The following is a 23,231-nucleotide window of genomic DNA, read 5'->3' as shown; positions in this document are numbered from 1 at the left end:
ATTTTCTTATAGTTTCTCATACTCACTCATGTGGTTCTCTGGTATTCACTAATGACTTATTATAGACATTTATTACAGACTTTACATTATTTAACACTTTTTTAAAACAGTGTATATTTGTGGCGCTTGTGATTGGCTGATTTTTCATGGTGACTTACGATGTTCCTTCTGCTGTGGTAAACGCTAAAATCTCAGTTACTAATCTCACAATCTTACAGAACGTGTAACTGTGTCCCATCCTGCTGATCTATAGGAAGATAAACTCTCTGTCACATTTCACAACGTATTTACACAAGTTGTTTTTTCACCAGAACGTCTTCATTAATCATCTCTTTTCTGAGTTGTTTCCGGGTTTGTTGCTGCTGTCAGCACTAATCTCGCGAGAACTGCCACTCAGGCCATTTCAGGTGGCAGTTCTCGCGAGGCTAGTGACGGCGTTCAGTTTAGTAAGGCATTTTTAAATTATTATTACATTAAAATACGGGATATTTATGGGAAAATACTAATTCGGGAAGATGGCGGGAAAGAGGGGTAAAATACGGGAGTTTCCCGGCTAAAACGGGATACTTGACAGGTATGACTCTGGGTTTGTTGTTGATGGTATATGCAGTTCATTTAATATTTTCTGTTGCGTAGGGTAACTATACGTCCAGATTTACCCTGACACGTCCTCTTTTCACGATTGAAAAATGTAAGATGCCGCTTTGTTTTATCGAAATTGACACGAGGAAAAGAAAAAACCAAGTGAGTGAGAAAGAAAGAGAAATGAAAAGAGAACAAATAACGGTGGATTTAATTGAAAATGAAGACTCTAGGATGATAAAAACACCATGGATGGAGGTTCAAAGAGATTTGAAAACAAAGAAGGAAACTGAGCCTATAAAGGTAAGATCAGTTTAATTTCTGGATCAATAAATGCTTTTGTGGAGCTCGTCTTTGTGTTCATCAATATAAAATTAAATGGATGCTTTTAATGTGTGAGATAGTTTAGGACAGAGTATTTGTGTTTAAACTGTGTGTGTCTGTGTGTCTCTCCATCACTTTCAGTTTTTATTTTGATGAACATCCAATGTAATGACAATATCTAACTCTTCTTTCATTTCTTCTTCTTTAAGTCCATGCAGAGTGGCCACGCCCCCCTGGACATTAAAACCATGAGCTGATCTAGTTTCCATCATCTGGTCTAGACCCATCACTTCTACAGACAACAGACAGAATAAAGCTCAGAGTCAACATGGGATGCACTTATTTATTGAAATGTATATTAAATGATTATTTAATGTTCTGTCATTTTAATTTCTAGAAGATGATTTTCATTGTTACACTTATTTAGAGACTAAAGGAGGAATTGTTTGATGTTTCAAGGGCAGATTGTTATAATGCATAATAAAGGTGATTTACTTGAGTCACCACTAATTTCAGAGACTTTAACCGGACAACAATGATGTGCAGAGCTTCAGTAATGTTGGTCTCGTATAATAATAATATTAATAACCACTGCACACGCCACCAGAGAACCTTCCAGTGAATATTATACAAATCATAGAAAAGTTGACTGATGGTGACATTGAGATATTGTGTGACAAAATAATCAAAAGTTTTTATTTTGAGAAGTCATATTTATGATTAAAAGTTAGAATTGTATTATATTCTAAAGTTTAGAGTTATCTGGCTTCTTTCTGTATTTGGTTCTAAAAATGTGTTTACAGCTAATTTTACTGATTATTGTTACACATCATCCTGCATGTGCATTATATACAGTATAAATCTGTAGAGAAATAATTTCATTAAATACAAAGCAAACGACATGCAAACAGAAAAACAAAGGTAGAAATCATGTAATTAAATTGTGAAATTAGTGAGTTGTTAAAAATTGCTGAGGTGCAGCGGAGGGTCTTCTTCTGCAGAGACGTGATGATAAGGGGTTCGAGTAAAACCCAGAATTCCGAGGGAACAAATATGCATATAAACACATATTACTGTTATATTAACCTATATAAACCAAATAATATGGAAATGGGACGGTCTTACTGCTGCAAATGTGTAACATATTACTGGTATTTTGAGAACAGGACACATTTTTTGGTTTATGTGGGTTAATATACAGCAATATGTATTTATACCCTCGGAAATACCCGGACACGATGATGAGCTGCTGTCCCGCTGTCGGCTGAGCAAAGAGAAGTCCTGACGGTCACGTTGTCCTCTGCCTCTTCTGTGAGATGTCGTTCATATATCCTCAGGTAACACCAACTCTGACCTTTTCATCGGCCAACAAAGACTTCTGACAGCGCTATCATTGCGGAATGCAGATTTTTATGTGCTGTAAAGCGTAGCGCGGTACCAACGTCATCACGTTTCGTGCGTGGGTAGCGTCGAGTTGTGCGCGCATGCGCAGCCCACTGTGCCAGTCTGGCACGCTGTTTGGACCACCTCTTCCAGCAGGACCATCGGGCCGTTACCCCCCCTGCAGTACAGTTCACACCTATGCAGGCCAGACAATGGCCCCCATGGTTTCACACATGCACAGAGCTGGTTAGGAATGGCCCTGGTTGCCAGTGTGAGTACACAGTAAGTGTGACATGTGAGCTTTTATCTTTCCATAAAAGTGTTAAATCTGACCAATAATAAATCTGTGGCTCTCTGTGGTTTAATGATAGTAAGATGTGTACTTTTTACTATTGTCTATATAGCTATATACTATAGCACTGAGCACAGCCTTATCTGGCAGTCACACCGCTGTTACCGGGAGCTCCCAGTAAGAGCGCTGAGCTCCCGTTAACAGCGCTTAGCTCCCGTTAATAAGGAAATATTCTTACCTCGGGTTGTCATGATACTAAAATTTCAAACTCGATATCGATACTCAGGAAGGAAAAAAAGGGGGGGGGGACTCGATACCATTTTCCATACCTCGGGGCAAAAAAGACAAAAATTTAGAAGCATAATTTCCTTTAATAAAGTTGAGAATACAAACTATGAACCATATACAAAGTATTTTTAAATTAAGTGAAACATAGTGCAACATTTAACACTTGTAAACAACAAAAACTATTACACTTTTTTGAGAAAGTATAACAAAATGTAGCAAATATTCCCTTCTCATTTTTGTCTAAAACTGGTTGCTCAGGCCCCCCAGCAGCACTAGCCATGCTGCAGCCGTGCTGACAATTCCGTTTTATTTCTTTCTAAGTTCCATGTTTTCCACTTTAGTTTTTGAAACTTCCATTTTTTTAAGAAAAAAAGATATATAATACAAAATAAATACTAATGAATAAAAAAAAATTAAACAAAAACGTATGTCAAAAATAAAGTAAGATACAATTAAAAGGTATATATAAATTGTAGTGACTGATTATTCTGACTGCTCATTTTTAATTATTTGTCATATAAAAATGTATGACAACTCGACCCGCGCGCAAAATGTGATGACGCTGGTGCCGCGCGACGCCTTAAGGCACATAAACATCCGCATTCCACAATGATAGCGGTGTCAGAAGTGCTCGAGTTCAGAGATGGAGTTACCTGATATATATATATATGAACGATACCACAGAGAACTCAAAGAGGAAGAGGACAACATGACCATCAGGACTTCTTTGTTCAGCCGACAGCGGGACAGTAACGGAGTGTAGCAACTCAGGTCAGGGTATTTCCGAGGGTATAAATATACATATAAACACATTAATGGTATATTAACCCATATAAACCAAAAAATATGGAAATGGGACATTTTATTGCTGTAAAAGTGTGACATATTACTGGTATTTTGTGGACAGGACACATGTGGTTGGCTATTATATAACCCAGAAAAAAATGGAAATTGGACATTGTACTGCTGCTAGTGTGTGTGTATATATATATATACACAGTAGGTATATCTATATGGTGTTTTGGTGTTCTGGGACACATACAAACTCTGTAGAATAAAAACACTGTTTTGGGGAGCAAAGTGTAGTGTATTTATTTATTAATGTAAATGTGACCAAAAACAGAACATCACAAATACAAGCCCAAATAAATGAAATGTCTGAAAGAAAGGGTAATAATTTGCCAAACAAAAATAAATGAGCCAGAAATAAAGTGCAACCTTTTGCAAAATTTAACATGAACCTTAAAAACAAAACATTTAAACATTGGCAGTACAAGGATTGGAATATTATGACAGCAGAACCTGGAACAAGACTGCCAATTGTTGCAACTATTTATTTTAAATCTTATTGTAGTTCTCTTCTTAGGTCGTGTCATGTTAGTGCACATGTGGCAATACCAATTTTCAGTATGTGGAGTTCCTGTTAGTCCTGCACAACTATAATGATTTGCTCAGAAATCTACATGTGTCCTGTTCTCAAAATACCAGTAATATGTTACACATTTACAGCAGTAAAATGTCCTATTTCCATATTTTTGATTCATATGGGTTAATACTGTATACCAGTAATGTGTTTATATGCATGTTTATATCCTCAAAATTGCCATGGAATTTTGGGTTTTACTCAAACCCCTCATCATCACGTCTCTGCAGAAGAAGACCCTCTGCTGAACCTCAGCACTTTAACAACTCACTAATTTCACAATTTAAATAAACTATTTCTACCTTTGTTTTTCTGTTTACATGTTGTTTGCTTTGTATTTAATAAAATGGTTTCTCCAACAGTTAAATCTACACATTTATACTGTATATAATGTACATGCAGGATGATGTGTAACAATAATCAGTAAAATTAGCTGTAAACACATTTTGTAGAACTAAATATAAAGTTATGCTGTGAACAGAAAGAAAGGAAGACGAGCCAGATAATTCTAAACTTTAGAATATTCTACAATCATAACTTTTAATCATAAATATGACTCTTCTCAAAACAACAAACTTTGATATCTTTGTCACACAATATCTAAGCTTCCAGTGAATAATTTACAAATAAAAAAAAAGTTCACTGATGGTGACATTGAGATCTCAATGTCACCATCAGTGAATTTTTTTTTTTATTTGTAAATTATTCACTGGAAGCTTCTCTGGTGGTGTGTGCAGTGGTTGTTGTTATTATTAACATTACTACAGCTCTGCACATCATTGTTGTCCTGTTAAAGTATTTTTATATAAAGACTTAAAAACAATCTGAAATTAGTGCTGACTCAAGTAAATCACCTTTATTATGCATTATAACAATCTGTTCCTTAAGTCTCTAAATTATTGAAACAATTAAAAACATCTCCTAAAAAATAAAATTACAGAAAATTAAATAATCATTTAATATACATTTCAATAAATAAGTGCATCTCATTCTGTCTGTGGAAGTGATGAGTCTAAACCAGACGATGGAAACTAGGATCAGCTCATGGTTTTAATGTCCAGGGAGGGGCGTGTCCACTCTGCATGGACTTAAAGAAGAAGGAATAAAAGAAGAGTTAGATAATGTCATGTTCATCAAAGGAAAACTGAAAGTGATGGAGATAAATATGCTCAGATGGACTCGCACACACACACACACACACACACACACACACACACGCAGTTTAAACAAACACACAAATACTCTGTCCTAAACTGTCTCACACATTAAAAGCATCTATTTACACTTATATTAATGTACACAAAGACTAGCTCCACAAAAGCAGAATGACATTTATTGATCCAGAAATTAAACTGATCTTACCTTTATAGGTTCATTTTCCTCCTTAGTTTTTAAATCCATTTGAACCTCCATTCATGGTGGTTTTTATCGTCAGAGAGAGTCTTTCATTTTCAATAAATCCACCGTTATTTGGTCTGTTTTAATATCTTTCTTTCTCACTCACTTCGTTCTCTCTGTTCCCTTGTGTCGATTTCGTCAAAACAAAGCAGCATCTTTAATGTTTCTGTAAAGTGTGAGTGGCTTTAAAGAGCAACTTATTATCCTTCATAAATTGGTGGAATTTCTCCGATAGAGCAAATATGAGCAGAGTTACGGTCATTTAAATTAACATGATGCGTTCAGGGGCCCTGGGAAATCCAGTCCGTGAAAAGAGCACGTGTCTGGGTAAATCTTGGTTTATAGTTACCCTACGCAACAGAAAATATGAAATTAACAGAATGTACTGTCAACAACAACCCCTGAGTCGCTTAATGGTGACGTAACGCCATACGTGTATCATAAATTAACGTGATGATGTGTTTGTTTGTGGGAACCCAGTTGAGCTGATGATCACGTCCGTTCTACCGTGCCAGAAAAGAGACAGGGAGGGGGGGATTCCTGCTGTGAGCTTGGAACGGCTCCAGTTGCCAGTGTGAGTACACCCTTAATGACTGTGGCAAAATGTGGGTCCCAGGGTGAGACCAGTTGAGAACCTGGTTTACAGGATAATAGATGAAATGACTATTAATTACAGTATTGGTTATTTACAAACTTTAAATTAAACAATAATAAAATCAAAAATAAAAAACTATCTTTGTTAATATTTCTTCTGTAGTACTTAGATGTTGTTGTTTTCATGGTACTACAGTTGTTTTTTTAAAGTTATTACTAATTAATGACATTAATACTAGATATTAATGAAAACATAAATCAGATAAAGTATCTTCTTAACTATATTTGCTGTAGTAAATAGAGAGCCCTAATAAAGACTGTCCACAGGGTTATTGGTGTTATTGTTGACGCTTCCTTTGGGGGTGTGACTTTGTAGACGGTCCCTGCCCACTCCTTAGCTCATTAACATAAAGTGTGTTTTTCTGTAGTTTGTTCTCTGTGTTCCACTGAGTACACACAGGTTGTTCCACCTTTACATCGTCACATATTGATAGCGAAATGTGAGTGTGAATGAAGTGGGTCACCAGTTAAACTAGTCTCCAGTGTGTGTGTAACAGCGAATGAATGTGGTGAGTGAGTGAGTGAATGAATGGAAACACACGGAGTGTTCTAACCTCTTCCTTCACAGAGCACACATCTGAAAACTCCTCCATTTCTTCTTCTCCGCTTTTCTCCATCTTTGGAGCAAACATTCCGTCCCACACATGGTCGGGATGACGAAGCATTTCTTCTTCTTCTAGTTTAACGGTAGTCATCATCCAGCTCTGTCCGTCCTCCATTTCACTGCTTTGTTCCTGACCCTAGCTGGTTGCCAGTTACAACCGACGATTCCCCACATGAAATATGTTGAATATCCACAGAAATGCCCTAAAAACCATCCGTTCATCATCCAAATAAAACATAAATATCACCTTTAACCAACGTTAAACTGTTTAATCACTAAGTTGGTTATTTTATAAGCTCACAATCAGCGGGAAAATACTCAACCTGGCAACCACTCTCAACTGTTGCACTGACGTCACAATCAACTTTTTTTTATAAACTTTTAAAAACAAACCAGTCAGAATAAATGTGTTTAATGGTGATTTAAGAGTGAATAAAGTAGTTACAGCCTGAAGGATTTGGTCTATGGATGATTTATTTGATTTCAGATGAAATTTGTTGAGTATAAATAATTTTATGATTAAATTATTATTGGTTTGTTCTCTAAAACTATAGATATTGTAGATATATATTGTACAAGCAGTGAAAGTAAAATCACTGTAGAGCACATTAAATCTACTGTTCATTTTACCTTATTTAGAAAATATATATATATATATATATATTTTTTTTTTTTTAAAGGAAAAAAAAAAATTGAAGCAGGCATTGAACCATAATGTTTTTCTTTTTCATTTGAAAATGAATATATATTTACAAGTTATTAACTCTGATTTTAGTAAAAATATTTTGATGATATATTTGTGTTTGCTGAAAGCTAAAGAAAGTCATTTTAAACTGTTAAATAATGTCTACACATGTAATGATTTCTTTCATCAAATGTTTATTAGATTAGATCATTTATGGAAATTTACTTTTCAGTCTCATCCCCATCCAAGAAACATGAAATCACAATCACATAAAACATGGAGAACAGGGGGTATATTTATATTTATAATAAGACAGTTGAGCTTTGTTTTGTTTTTGTTTACATGTAAGTACACACATGTTACAGATTTCATTACAGAATTTCATTCTGGGTCTGGATTCCAGTTTTCAGATTAACTTTGTTTTAAAATTTAAGGGAAAAAATAAAGTTTTATTTTTTATTTTTGTAAAACAAAATTTTTCATTGACAAAAGTAGATATTTAAAGCTGTTTTCACACTCTCTAAATGAGTTAAAAATATTTAAAAACTATTTAACATGTGTCTGCTACATCAGAATAAACACAATCTGCTTTCTGCAAAATAGATTAATTCATAATAATATCAGACTTGTATTAGATTGAATAGATTATGTACATTTAGTAGAAGATAATGGTATTATACTTTTTATAGAATTATTTAAAGCTTTTGACAAACAGACAGACACCAATTTATTTTATTTTTATAACTGCATTATTTTGGATTTGGTTAAAAAAAAACAATATCTAATTATTGCAATGCTTTATAATAGAATTATGAGTGCAGTTTTATTTTAATGTGGTGTTATTAAATGATTTAATATAGACAGAGGTTTACGCCAGGGAAACCCAGTCAGTCCTCTGTTGTTTATCATAGCAGCAGAATTATTAGCTTTATATATTAAATATGATGATGATATTAACCCATTAAATGTTGTGGGTAATCCTATGATAATATATTATGATTATGACATATATCATATATATAATCTTATAATAAGCAGATGACACAGCATTATATAATTTTTAATTCTGTCCAAATTCTCATTGACCTAAAAGTAGTGTCCACTTTCTCAGAGGCTTCAGGACTATATTTAAATATTTAGAAAATGTGAAATTTTGACTAATTATAATAACACACAGTTTAATTCTCATATTTCAGTCAAAAATTAGATAAAATATTTGGGAATCACTATTAGTCCAAATATTTTTAGACAGGGAATGTTCTAATATTGAAATTGTTACAAAAAAAATAAAATAAATTTAAATAGCTACAAAGAAACATTTCAGTATTTGTTAGAATATTGTTAATAAAAACTGAAGGTATTTCCAGATTAATCTACCACATTCTCTCTCTGTTCCAGAAATATGTATTTAAAAATAATCAAATTATTAATAATATCATTTAATAATAATAAAACACATGTAATAATAAAAAGTGATATAATAAAGTCAGTAGAAGAGGACGTTATGAATGTCATTGACTGTGAGACAATAAACGGTGAAATCACATGAAGGTGTTTACAAACTTTAGTTAAACATGAAAATGATTTATGCTTTACTTTATACCAGCTTATCTTTGTCAAAGGGTTGGACCAATCACTTTCTTCTAACATGTGATTTTCATCCTTTAAGTGATCACATGATCATATGCAGGTGTTATTATATTATAAAATACTTTATAATCACCACTTCAGTCCACATAAAGCTACAATCTGGAATAACAGCTGTATTTTATACAAGAGGAAAACTTTATTCTTTAAAGATTGGATTGAAAAGGGACGATAATACATTTAATGGATGACAATGGTAATATTTACAATCATTGTGATTTTAAAGATAAATGTTCTCAGAAACAACATTCATTAGTAGTCAGGGCTATTCCTTTTGCCTTGATTCATTTCATTAAAGGAATATTACAGTATTCATCAATATCCACAAAGATCAATAAACTGTTCATTGGAAGTTATTGTTTTTTAGACACTATTATTTATTAAACAATGTTTTCATCTTCAAGTAAAGAGACAAATATTATCTTCAAACTTTTAGAAAACAGATATTATCAAAATTGGGACAAATATTTATCATTTCCTTTATTTCCTAAAATGAAATAGATTAATTTTAAAACAATGAATGATGTTTATCCATGTAAATATATTTTTAATGATTAGGTTTAATATGGATGATTACAGCTCCATGTTTAGTCAAACTAATAATGAAAGTCAACAACACGTCTTTTTTTCCTGTTCTGTGGTGAAGAGGTTTTAGGAAAGAGTTGATGATTGGCTGCTCACACACACTGTGATACCTGGGTTTGATTAGCATTTGGTTACATTTGCTTTTATTTTGAAGGACAGGGATGTGGAATTTATATGTAGCAATTTGATGATATTTGGAAAACATTTGATACATAAATGTAGATATTTAAAAATATCCCAAATGTTAATGTACCCCTGTAATTATTATTATTAGTATTATTATTATTATTATTATTAGTAGTAGTAGTAGTAGTAGTAGTATTGCTGCTTGGATATGTGGATTGGTATGATGTTTGTATATGAATGTAGACTGATCAAAAGAAAATACACAATGAGAGAAACAGGAAAAAAACAAAACTTAAAACTATCCATCCATCCATCTTCTTCCGGGTCGCGGGGGCAGCATCCTCAGTAGGGAGGCCCAGACTTCCCTCTCCCCGGCCACTTCCTCCAGCTCTTCCGGGGGGACCCCGAGACGTTCCCAGCCCAGCTGGTGGCCGGGCAAAGCACTCGAGCTCGCACTCGAGCCCCAACCCCAGGTGGGGCCCCGGTAGTGCCAATCCGGGCGACGTGAACTGCCTTTGTTTTTTCTTTTTCATATATGGCTATTGAACCGCTCTTAGTCGGACCCGTCACCTGGGACCTGTTTGCTTTGGGAGACCCTATTAGGGACATTAAGCCCCCGACAACATAGCTCCCGGGATCATTCGGGTACTCAAACCCCTCCACCACGTTAAGGTGGCGGTTCATGGAGGAGAACTTAAAACTAAAATAATTAATTTAACAAAACATAGTTTATAAGAAATCACTACATGTGTAGATATTATTTAAAAAGAGTTTCTTGAGCCTTCAGCAAACATAAATATCTCACAAGAATATTTTTACTTAAATCAGAGGGAATACATTTTAAAATATAATTTATTTTCAAAGGAAGAAGAAAAACATTATGGTTCAATGCATGTTTGAATATTTTATTTTCCTTAAAGAAATAAATAAAACTTTTTTTTTTAAAATAAGGTAAAAGCAACTGTGGATTTAATGTGAGCTGCATTGACTTTACTTTCACTGCTTGTACAATATTAATCTACAATATCTATAGTTTCAGAGAACAAACCAATCCTAATTTAATTTATACCCAACAAATTTCCTCTGAAATCCGTTAAATCATCCACAGACTAAATCCTTCAGACTGTAACTACTTTATTCACTCTTAAATCACCATTAAACACATTTATTCTGGCTGGTTTGTCAATTAAGTTTATAAAAAGTTGGTTTTGACGTCAGCGCAACAGTTGAGTGGTTGCCAGATTGAATATTTTCCCGCTGATTGTGAGATTATAAAATAACTAACTTAGTGATCAAACAGTGAATAACGTAGGTCAAAGGTGATATTTATGTTTCATTTGGATGATGAACGGATGGTTTTTAGGGCATTTCTGTGGATATTCAACATATTTCATGCGGGGAATCGTCAGTTGTATCTGGCAACCAGCTAGAGTCAGGAACAAAGCAGTGAAATGGAGGACGGACAGAGCTGGATGATGACTACCGTTAAACTAGAAGAAGAAGAAGAATTGCTTCGTCATCCCGACCATGTGTGTGACGGAATGTTTGCTCCAAAGATGGAGAAAAGCGGAGAAGAAGAAACGGAGGAGTTTTCAGATGTGTGCTCTGTGAAGGAAGAGGTTAGAACACTCCGTGTGTTTCCATTCATTCACTCACTCACTCACCACATTCATCCGCTGTTACACACACACTGGAGACTAGTTTAACTGGTGACCCACTTCATTCACACTCACATTTCTCTATCAATATGTGACAATGTAAAGGTGGAACAACCTGTGTGTACTCAGTGGAACACAGAGAACAAACTACAGAAAAACACACTTTATGTTAATGAGCTAAGGAGTGGGCAGGAACCGTGTACAAAGTCACACCCCCAAAGGAAGCGTCAACAATAACACCAATAACCCTGTGGACAGTCTTTATTAGGGCTCTCTATTTACTACAGCAAATATAGTTAAGAAGATACTTTATCTGATTTATGTTTTCATAAATATCCAGTATTAATGTCATTAATTAGTAATAACTTAACAAAAATGTTTATTCATTTGTATTTTATTTAAAGTTTGTAAATAACCAATACTGTAATTAATAGTCATTTCATCTATTATCCTGTAAACCAGGTTCTCAACTGGTCTCACCCTGGGACCCACATTTTGCCACGGTCATTAAATCACAACCCACTTTTTTTTAGAATTCAGCCAAACAAATTTAGTCTTTCAAAAATATCTGTCGACAATACACATATAATGTTTTTAAAAAATATAAATCTATATATTTTCCTGTGCAACGTGCATTTCACAGCATGCCTATCAAAAGAAAAGTTTCTTTCAAAAATAAAAGACAAGTCCATCATAAGGCATTAACTTAAGTATTTATTTATTTTGATCAGCTGTTCACGACCCACTTTTGGGTCCTGACCCAGGATTTCCCCCAGAAAACGTGTTAAGTCTGGGGGTAGTGAAGCCCATCGTGTTTTTGTAACAAAAAAATGTTCAAAGTTGAGAGGAATTGTGAAATAATGACTTATGTGATATTATAAGCCATTTATTAATGATACTTAAACGTTGAGTCTTACAAAAAGGCACAATCTTGAAATACCGTTTTAACAAACACAGAAAAAATACAATTAAAATAAATAATATCAATTGTTTTCACTTAAGTGAAATCCTAGTGAATCTTAAAACAAGCCATTGCTGGTCACATTTCAAAGTAAAATAAATGAACATAAATAAAAAACATGGCCAAGGGGTAAAACCAGGAAACTCAGAGGCTTCAGTGATTGACAGCCTACATCATGAAAAACATATAAGCTTTTAGTTATTTTCATAATAGAAATTTCATTTTAGTCAGTGTACTGTATATACATTATTTATTGGTTACTTTAGCTTGCTGCCATCTCAATGCTAGTGCCATGGTGTAGAGTCTAGGGCTGCAACTAATGACTATTTTAATAATCGACTAGTCATCGATTATTGAAACGAGTAATCAACTAATCGGATGATAAATCGTACAATTATTTGCTCTATAATGCTACAATTTTTTTTACATTTGGCTTGGGTCAAAGTACGACAAATAAAAACAATAAATAAATGAATAAAACAATTCTCAACTTAAAGTGTAAACAGGTTCCTTACAAACACAAATTAAACTGAATAAATCATCACCAGAATGTGTTTCATTAATAACATTTACTAGGGATGTAACGATTAATCGTAAGGCAGTTAAAAATTGATTCATAGGTATCACGATTGACATCGATACTTTGAAAATTGAATCGCAGTACTTTTTTTAAACAGCCAAGGCCGCTATATATTTATCTCTTCTCTTGTCCAGCAGTGTACCGGCGGGCGGAATCTGCTACTATTTTCTTTCTGGCTGCCTTCTACTCTTACATGTTAATAAATGATTTCTTACCCCTTTAGCACCGAAAGAATATTTGTAATATTACGTGAATATCTGTAAAAGTCACGTTTTTCTATTAGATCTGTCTGCTAGCATAGCATCTCTTCTCCACTGCTAGATTAGCTGCATGCCAACCGACCACTGGGTTACCAGCGCCCTCTGCTGGTCCAAACAATTATCTGACATAAATCAGTTCAATGACGTTTTTTTTTTTTTTTAAAGTCCAATTGTTAAGGCACAAAATACATTTTCAGTAGCACTTTTAAAAAGAAAAATAACTATTATGTAGTTTAAATGAGAATTTAAATGAACAGGCTTCTTCATTTGTATTATTCCTTTATTTATTTCATTCAAGATTTATTTTTAGTTAAATTGTATTGTTTTGAAGAGTTTATCAAGGGATTCTTTTGACAATGAAAAATAAAAGGAAAATAGAACAGTATTTTCTAGTTTTTTTCCCCAAAAAAATAAAGGAATATTTTTCAGTCATCAATTGTCTACAGTCCCATTTTGTAAAATAAATCGTGAGAGAATCGTACCGTGAACCCAGTATCGTGAATCGAATCGTATCGGGAGTTGAGTGAATCGTTACATCCCTATCATTAACTTATTCAAATATCATTCTCTTACATGAAAACAGCAGATCATCAGTATTAAGTCCCTCTCTAACGACAGATGAGATGGTAAGAAAATATTGTTTAATGGTTTTTAAATAGTTTTTATTTGTAAATAATCATAAAAAATATAATAACTTATCAATGACTTCTTTAACAGTTACTGTAATAGGCTGAAAACAACTGACAGTCTGTATTATGTCTCTCTCTCTATCCACTACATTAAATATATTATTAATAATAATAATAAAACACTTTCTAATGCTTTTTATTGATTAAATAACCTTAAATATTATCATTAATCAGCAAGGACTAATTTTTAAAAAAATTGCTCTCGTAGCATAAAAATAAATTCATAAAAAGATAATTTATTGTGCTAGTAAGATGATTATTATCATTATGCAGATCTATCCTAGAATTTAATGTACAAGAGACAGACCTGATAAAGGTAGTTTGTGGTTTTCAGGTTAATAGAGTGACCTTTGAATAATTTATTGGTAATAATTTCATTATTAATTAGTGATGCACTAAAAATCTGACCAAACATGATGTTATAAAGACGTGAGTAAACGACGCAGTCAGTGCACGCTTGTCTAGAAACAGACCAACTTGTCTGTGGACTCGTGGAGCGTCTGTATTTAATACATGTGAGCACTACAGAGTTGATGGAGCAGTAAGTGTGTTTTATGTGTGTGTGTCACTTAGACACTGTAGTTACATGTAGCCCTCCATTAACACAGACCTTTAATACATCACAACTGTACTTGGTCCACGTTATAAACATCATTACTCTGATAGAATTAAACGGTGTAATCACAGCTTCAATGCATTTTGTGTTTTAATTAGGGCTGCACCATTTTCACAAAAAGCCTAATTGTGATTTTTCTGACAAATATTGTGCTTTCGATTCGATTTTGCAATTTGTAAAAATATTTCAAACATTTAAAATGCATATGCGCTTTTTTTTTCTTCCAAATTCTGTTTTCCACATCAATTTTTTAAAATTCTGTTTATTTTAGAAATATAATCTAATTATTTCTGAAAATATTAGTTTTTAACTCCTTATTATTTTAGTTTTGTTATGTAAAATAAGTTTGTAATATGCTGCTCAAATGAATAAATAAATGAAAAAATAAAGTGCATACAATTAAAAAGAAGATATAAGTTATAAATACTAATAAAAAGAAAACTATAATTAAACAAAAACGTATGTCAAAAATAAAAAATGTAATTTAAAATAACGAGTAAGATACAATTAAAAGGTATGTATTAGTTGTAGTGACATGGATTATTCTGACTGCTTCTTTTTAATTATTCATGTCGTATAAAGATGTATGAGAACAGCATTAATGTCACTATATTTACCCTCAGGGATCAATGGTTTACTGAATCTGATCAGGTTTATTGATTAAGTTTTGATCAACTTAATTTAAATTAACCTAATTTAAATGATCCTGATGACATCATTCCAGACCGTAATGATTAAACAAAAATAAATGTGCAAGACATCACGTGTAAGAAGTGTTTTTTCACCACTAGAGGCTAGAATATTTTACAGTATCAGAAGTTATCAATAATCTACGATGTTTCAGACTCGACAATCCCTGGTATTGATGGTCTCGTCCACAACAACAGAATAACTTTATCCAGATCTTCTGTAGCTCTGATGAGATGTTTAAATGCTCTGAGCAGGTGAAGCTGATTAAAGCTCACCCACTTGTTGCACCACACTCACATACCTAACCCTTGGGGTCTGGATGGTGGTGCTAGGGGTGGAGGGGGACGCCACCTGTGCTACTCAGTAGTCGCGCGGGGGCGGCACTCCCACCTCTGGCTGCCCTACTAATCCCTCCAATTTTAATTACACCTCAACACACCACCCCCCAGCGGGTGGGACTACCACTTCCACCCTCCGGAGCTATTGCACCACATACACATATATACACATAAGTTGGATGGGGAGCACCGCTCCCCTCCATCCATTCTTTTTAATAAGCACTTCATACATTCACTAAACACTAGGGATGTAATGATTAATCATAAGGCAGTTAAAAATTCATTCATAGGTTCATATCGATGCTCTAAAAATTGAATCGCAGTATTTTTTTAAACAGCATAGGGCGCTATAACTATTTATCCTTCTCTTGTCCAGACGTGTAGGCAGTGGGCGGAATCTGCTACTACTCTCTTTCTGGCCTCCTTCTACTCTTAAACATGTTAATAAATGTAAAAGTCACGTAGCATAGCATCTTTTCTTTACTGCATGAATATCTGCATGCCAACCGACCGCCGGGTTACCAGCGCCCTCTGCTGGTCCAAATAAATATTTATAATCACTGGTTTTTTTGAAGTCCAATTGTTAAGGCACAAAATACAGTTGCACTTTTAAAAAGAAAAACAACTACAGTATTATGCAGTTTTGCATTGTTTAGAACCAGAATTTAAATTGATAAGCTCCTTCTTCATTTGTAATATTCCTTTATTTATTTCATCCAAGATTTATTTTTAGTTAAATTGCATTGTTTTGAATAGTTTATCAAGGGATTCTTTTGACAATGAAAAATAAAATGAAAATAGAACAGTATTTTCTAGTTTTTTTCTAAAAAAAAAATAGAGGAATATTTTTCAGTCATTAAGAAAACACCTCTCCCAACACTCTCAACCTTCTCTCACTTCTCACCTGTTCTGTCCACTCCACCTGAGGTCAGGTGTAGTTCTACAATTAGACACTAGATGGAGCCCCAACATAAGTGTTGGGTCTAAGCTCCTCCTTCTACTACTTTGACTGAAAATCTATCACACCTGTGTGTTTGGACTCTCAGATAATGCAGTGGAGGAGCTCAGAGATGTTATTGGTGAGTGTTTTCAGATTTATTGAATTATTATGGGTTTTTTTAAGCTCCTAAAAGCACGTATTTAAGTTAGAATATAGGTCATGTTAAAGTACACAGGCTGATTCCATGTTTATATGTATTTTGACCCAAATGTAAGTTAACTCTACAGCCAAAGTGTTTGGCTTTACCAGTTTGTTTGTTTAGTGACATCTTAGTCAAAATACATTAAGGTACTATTTGATCCAATTGATATAATATATATATAGTGATTTCATAGTGTAATTTAGGTTAAAACGATGAAGGATAAAATCAGACATGTTAAGAGTAATAAACATTGGTTAGGAGTTTCAGATAAATATGTTTACATAAATACTAAAATTCATAAATAAGTTTATGGGTAAAATACATTGTTAAAAAGTTAGACTTTAATTGAAATGTTAAAATTTGTACAACAAAGCACATGATTTAATTTTACAAATACAAATAGTTAAACATTTTAGGTTGATTCAAAAACATTAAATATTAAATAGCAGAAAATGTATTTATTTAATGAATAAAAGATTTAAAATAGGAAAAGATCAGTTGGTTCATTCTTTTAAAAACATTTGATTAGAGCTCATTCTAACTTTCTCACTTTTTCATCCTTTTCTTTAAGGTTTTCAACCTGCTACAAAACCTACAACAAAACTGAATAAACTTTTAAAAGCTGAGGTGACCTCACGTCTTACTTGTGTTCCATCCATGTTATTTCAAGCTGGACAAGCATTGTAGAAAATAAGCTTAACAAGTATCTGGTATGGTATTCTGCAAATTAAATATGATTTAAAATTAGATTTAGATTAATTAATTGATAAAAGAAGTAAAGGAAGTTCCTCACTTTCTACATTCATAAAAAGATAATTTATAAAAAGCGTGTGTGATTTCCCTGGTTTAATTCTATGGGATATGTGCATGATGAATGTTGTTTGGTGTATTTTTCTGTAATGTATGTTTTTTGGAGTCATGTGTATTCAAAAAAAAAGAAGGAAAAAAAATAGGCCAAGATTCACGGCTCTGCCCAGCTGCAAACACCGTAAAAGTTAGCAAAAATCCATTTTCCACATTGAGCTGGTTTAGGGCTGGAGGTTTAACAACTGATTCACAAATGTTTGTTTGGTTCCTTCTCTGTGTTTAATCTCTAACTGTTCTACAGGACTCTGGAAGCCAGAACAAAGTGACACCTCAACGCTCTCAGGACGATGAAGCTCAGCCACAACAAAGAAACAAATCTAAGAGAAAAACTTCAGAGCAAAGAGTTCAACAGCAGAGCCAAGCTGGAGTTAAAGCTAAACATACATGTGACCAGTGTGGGAAGGCCTATAGCTGTAAATCATTACTCTCTAGACATCAAATAATTCATTCTGGAGAAAAATTGTTCATCTGTGACCAGTGTGGAAAGAATTTTAGTCAATCTAGAACCCTCAGTCGACATCTCCTCATTCACCGCGGAATCAAAGCTCACAGATGTGAACAGTGTGGAAAGACTTTTACACGTAGATCACATTTAACGAGTCACATGCAGACTCACTCCAGAACAGAGTTGTATCGCTGTGACCACTGTGGGAAAATATATAAACAGAAACATCACCTCATCATCCACCTGAGATCTCACACTGGACATGAAGTGTGTCCCTGTGACCAGTGTGACAAAGTTTTTACAACATATCAACAGTTAAAATATCACCAAATCAGCCACTCATCAGAAAGACCTCATAAATGTGACACATGTGGAAAATCTTACAAGAGGAAATCTGACCTTAATCACCACCAACGAGATATTCATGAGAAGAATGTTTTCAGATGTGATGAGTGTGGGAAGACCTTCAGCACTTCATCTGTTCTCCACTCACATCTCTGTGTGGATGGAGACATGGAGCAGGAATCATCTTCAGATCCCAGCGACACACGGATGGTGACGACACCTTCTGGTTCCAGTGTTGGACTGAAGAACCCAGAGATCAGGCTGCACAGGATTCCAACATAAACCTGCTGTCAGCTGGAAAATGGACACCAACAGTTCAGGAAGTTGTTGATCTTTGAAGGAGTGGTCTGAAAGAAAAGATCAATACAATGATCAGTTGGAAAGGAAGCAGGAAGAAGTTTCCCTTTGTTCACTTTCTATACAGGATATACATTCTATAGCTTCTGTGTTCATACATGATGTATATGAAGAATGATTCTTATTCTTATTATTATTATACACTAATGACAGATTATATATCAGGGCTGTCATACTCATTTTACTTGAGGGTTCAAATACGGACCAGTTTGAGGTATAAAGTATGTTTTTCTACAGTTGAAGTGAATGTGATGAAATGGTTCCTGACAGGGAAACCCTGCGAATGGATCATGCAGTGTGCTGAATGAATATCAGGGGAAGGGGAGCCCAAAGTGTCCAAACACTCCCATTTTATCACCATATTTACATTTCTATCAAATCTGTGATTATAGCTCATAGATTTATTCTAACTCTGAAATGTTCTTTAATCTGTTCTTTAGCCTGTCCAGCCTTTCTTTAGAACTTACAATGTTCTATGTAACCATGATAAATCCTAAAGTTCTTCTTAAATCTTCCTTCTGACATAAAGTTTGAATCAATGTAAATGTAATGATATCAAATGTCCAGTGAAGCTTTGTTCCTTTAAATAAAGACGTGTTATTGTCTGTGCTGGATTTCTTTGAACAGAGAAACATGTCAGAGAGAGGGAGAGCTTTTCATTGGATAGCACATAATCCTCCATCAAACACACATGGTTCCCATGAGAAGAACATCCACTGGATGGATCTACGAACAGGAAGTGAAGGTTCCTCTGGAAACAGTGTTTAGTGAAGCTGAAGGAGTTTAAAAATAGACTTATAGTAACCGCTGCTTTCACATCCAGTCATGATGTCTTTACAACAAATTCTGATAAAATGAGTCAAACAAGTGCAGAATTCTTTAGTTTGAGATTGTTTCTACATTAATAAGGCTTTTTATTTAAATATAGTGTTGTATCAACATCTGAGACAGTGAAAGAGTTCCTGTTTTGGTTCTAGAAGGATATGAATTATTTCCAATGAACAGCACTGACTAAAAGGGGGTGGAGTCTCACTGTATGTGGACTCAGAGTGGAGGTGTGTCCAGGTTAATCACATGTCTAAGTGTGTAAATGAATATAATATAAAGTTGTATATACAGAACACCAGGGTGGTGCATTGACACACTGAAGAACACATTAGCTGACATGTTTCATAACTCTGATGATTCAATAAAATACAAAGTGTTTGGAGTGACTTCATTATTAATATTATGAATCCAAACAGACACATAAAGACTTGTGATGTTATACATCCAATGTACAGCTGTGGCCTGTTCTTAGTCATTCTAAAGACAAGCAGAGTCACATTAGACACTGACACATCCATCATTAACATTTGGACACATTCAGCTGATTGGAAAGTAGATGGAGGATTATTTAGAACTGATATCAGTGAACAGCTTCCAGTTACAAACCAGAGCTGGGCTTAGATCTATCAATGTGATCATTCAAACAATGTCTATGATGTCTTTATGTCCACATTAGTGATGCTACATGCGAAAAACTGTCCTTTAAACAAAGAGCAGGAAGCAGAAGCTTTAGAACAAGCCTTGGATTACTGAGGCCTTAGAGACTGTATGCACTAAGATACATGTCCTGAATAAAAGCTTTATAAACCTAAAGAAGCAGAAGATAAGCATAATTGATATAAAAAAAACAATGAGTAAACATTATGACAACTTTAAAATAAAATGATATTTATTAGGCAGTGGCTATCCGTACGGTTTGTATCAATATACCGACATTCTATCCGTACGTAGCGCCCCTTATTGGCCAGTTTAGGTCACGTGACTAAGACTAAACCTAACCCTAAGAATTGTGATATAGAGTTATAACCTAAACCTAAGTACTTTGATAAATGTACGAATAGCACGTGGGGTTGTCCGTTTGGCAACTGAACAAATACACACTTTCTATATATTAACATGAAAAATTAGAACAGAATAAGAGTAACATTAAAAAACATGGACTGGTGTAATCATCAAAAAGAACAGATTATCCAAATAATTTAATAAAGAGTAATGATGTAGTGAAAGAGTAACATATATTAATCCTGAATTTAACAGGTATTTGGTGAATGTTGGATACGACCTCACTAAGGAGATTGTTGAGCCAAGAAACACAGATGAATTCCAAAAAAGTCAAGTCAATAAAACTTTATCTTCATTGTTTGTTCTGTAGATTATTAATAAATAGTTCACATTGTTAAAAAAATGCATTATGAAATGTCAACTTATTGCTTTAAAATTTACTTTTCATGAATTGCTTTTATCCCTCCCATGACGTCTATCAAGTATGCAAAAATAAAAGATGGAGGAAATGATAATAATTACTGCATATTGTTCATTGTACTTTTTATTTGAAAAAAAAGGGGAAAAATCACAATAGATTTTGTTGTTATTGTTAATTTGATTTCTATTTAAAACATTTATAAGAATAACTGCAGATTGTTAATCACACTTTTTTTTGAAAGATGAAATATTAAAGATCATAAAATATTTGTTCTATGTTTATTTGATTCCTATTAAAGACACTTTGCTAAAAATAACTGTATATTGTAAATATAGGCTTCAAAGTTTCTTCTTGTTGGGTTTTTTCTTTCTTACTATGGACTTTATATTTTGTTAAGCGCACTAACATGACTTTGTTGTTAATGTTTTTATTTACATTTCTAATTATTGATGAGCCTTGGATTTATTTATTTTTAATAAAAAGATGTAGGTTGGTTAAAAAGATATAAAAACAGTGAAGCTACGCTGTGTAAAAACAATAATAATCCTGATATAAAATGTGTCACTGGTACAGACTAACTCACACAAACTGGTTTAGATGGTCAGTCTTCAACAGTGTCTAAACCATGTCCTTCTTTCTAAATAACTACATGTAAAAGTCCACATATAATGTGACAGGAGGTAGTTTCTCTCTATGCTGTTATCTGACACTCAGCCCACATTTAGAGCAGTGATTGGGGGCGGAGCTCTGTGCTTAAAACCAGGTGTGCAGTAGCTCCTCCCCCTGTTTCTACTGTGGTGGTGGTGTATGAGTTGGTTCTTGGATTTAGGAACTTTGGATGAGTTGTGCTCAGCTGGAGTGAATAAATCCTCCATCATCCAGGTAGAGCCTTTCTGTGTTGACATGTACGATGTGTGTTTGACGTTTGTGTCATTCCCTACAGCGTGACTGTGTAAATCCTCTCCATTGAGCTGTGGCATTAGCCAGGGGATTGTGGACGTGCAGTTATTGGCGTGTTCAACCCGGTTCTCCAGGTAGGAGCTCGGCTGTATTGGCTGTGGTGGATGTGAGACATCGGTGGTACATTGTAGCTCTCTCTGCAGCGAGGCTGAGCGTGGGAGTTGTCGGGGACGGTAGCTGCTGTCTCGGTGCTTGTTCGGCCCGTCCCGGTATGTTGATGCTAACTTACCTGTTAGGCTCTTTAGCTCACTCCACTCACTGATTGCTTTTACTCATCCTCAGGTTGTGTCTCGTTGTTTGATACCGGGCACGTCGTTGTCACAGAAGGCTGGTAATATTTCATCACTACGGCCACATTCCTGCTTGTTACTGCTGTTTTGGCCTTATTGTGTTTATTAATATTTCAGTGACTTGTAGTTCCTAGACTGCTGCTCTATCATCTGCTGACAGTGTAGATGGATTAAACAATACTGTGTGCTAGGGCTGGACACTCTCCCTACACTACATCTCAGGATTCACTATCTCTACAGTACTTTTTAAAGTTTACTCTTTGTTAATGTTGTTCATTGTCTGTTCTTACTTTTACCTGACCATACATCAAATATGAGTTTATTCTGCTATTAATACTGAGGACAATGTTTGCCTCTAATAGCTCTTTATAATTATTGTGGTGTGTGTCTGGTCCACTTTAAGTGTTGGTCCTGGTCAACTTTTTAATCTTTGTCTTTTGTTTAATGTTTGCAGGTGTTGTGAGATCACCTTGGTGGGCTCAGATGGAGGATTAGCAGAACAAAGGAGGAGCAAACACGATCGGTTCAATGCTGCATGAGGAGACTACGTCAGTTCCTACACGTAAAAAAAAAAAAAAACTAAGATTCTGCTGTGATATTTTCAATGTAAACGACTGTAAGACATTTAAAAATATTGTTATAGTATATATGTAACTGTTTTAACCCTGGAAGTGTTTAAGTGGTGGCCTTGATAAAGAACGTCTGAGTTCTCTTTAAGCTAAGTGTGAGGGAAATGACAAGCTTCTCCCTCACTGAAACAAGATGGAAGCAAAATGTGTTTGGTGGTTTTA

At 34.4% G+C, this 23,231-nt stretch overlaps 1 long non-coding RNA gene across 2 annotated transcripts in view; it reads left to right on the top strand.

Moving 5' to 3' along the window:
- LOC114480420 (uncharacterized) overlaps window positions 1-22,909 on the top strand; it is a 34,719-nt gene extending 11,810 nt beyond the window's left edge. The window contains exons 4-7 of one of the 2 annotated variants that reach the window (XR_003676093.1): window positions 22,134-22,224; window positions 22,294-22,359; window positions 22,433-22,481; window positions 22,895-22,909. This is a non-coding gene — a long non-coding RNA (uncharacterized LOC114480420). Of the gene's footprint in view, window positions 1-17,496; window positions 17,636-18,033; window positions 18,049-22,133; window positions 22,225-22,293; window positions 22,360-22,432; window positions 22,482-22,894 lie in introns of those variants that run through there. The other variant, XR_003676092.1, reaches the window with a different exon arrangement.
- Window positions 22,910-23,231: the final 322 nt, after the last annotated feature.

The sequence above is a fragment of the Gouania willdenowi genome, chromosome 18, assembly GCF_900634775.1.
Source record: "Gouania willdenowi chromosome 18, fGouWil2.1, whole genome shotgun sequence".
Lineage (NCBI taxonomy): Eukaryota > Metazoa > Chordata > Actinopteri > Blenniiformes > Gobiesocidae > Gouania > Gouania willdenowi.
This window is presented reverse-complemented; position numbering and strand designations above follow the sequence as displayed.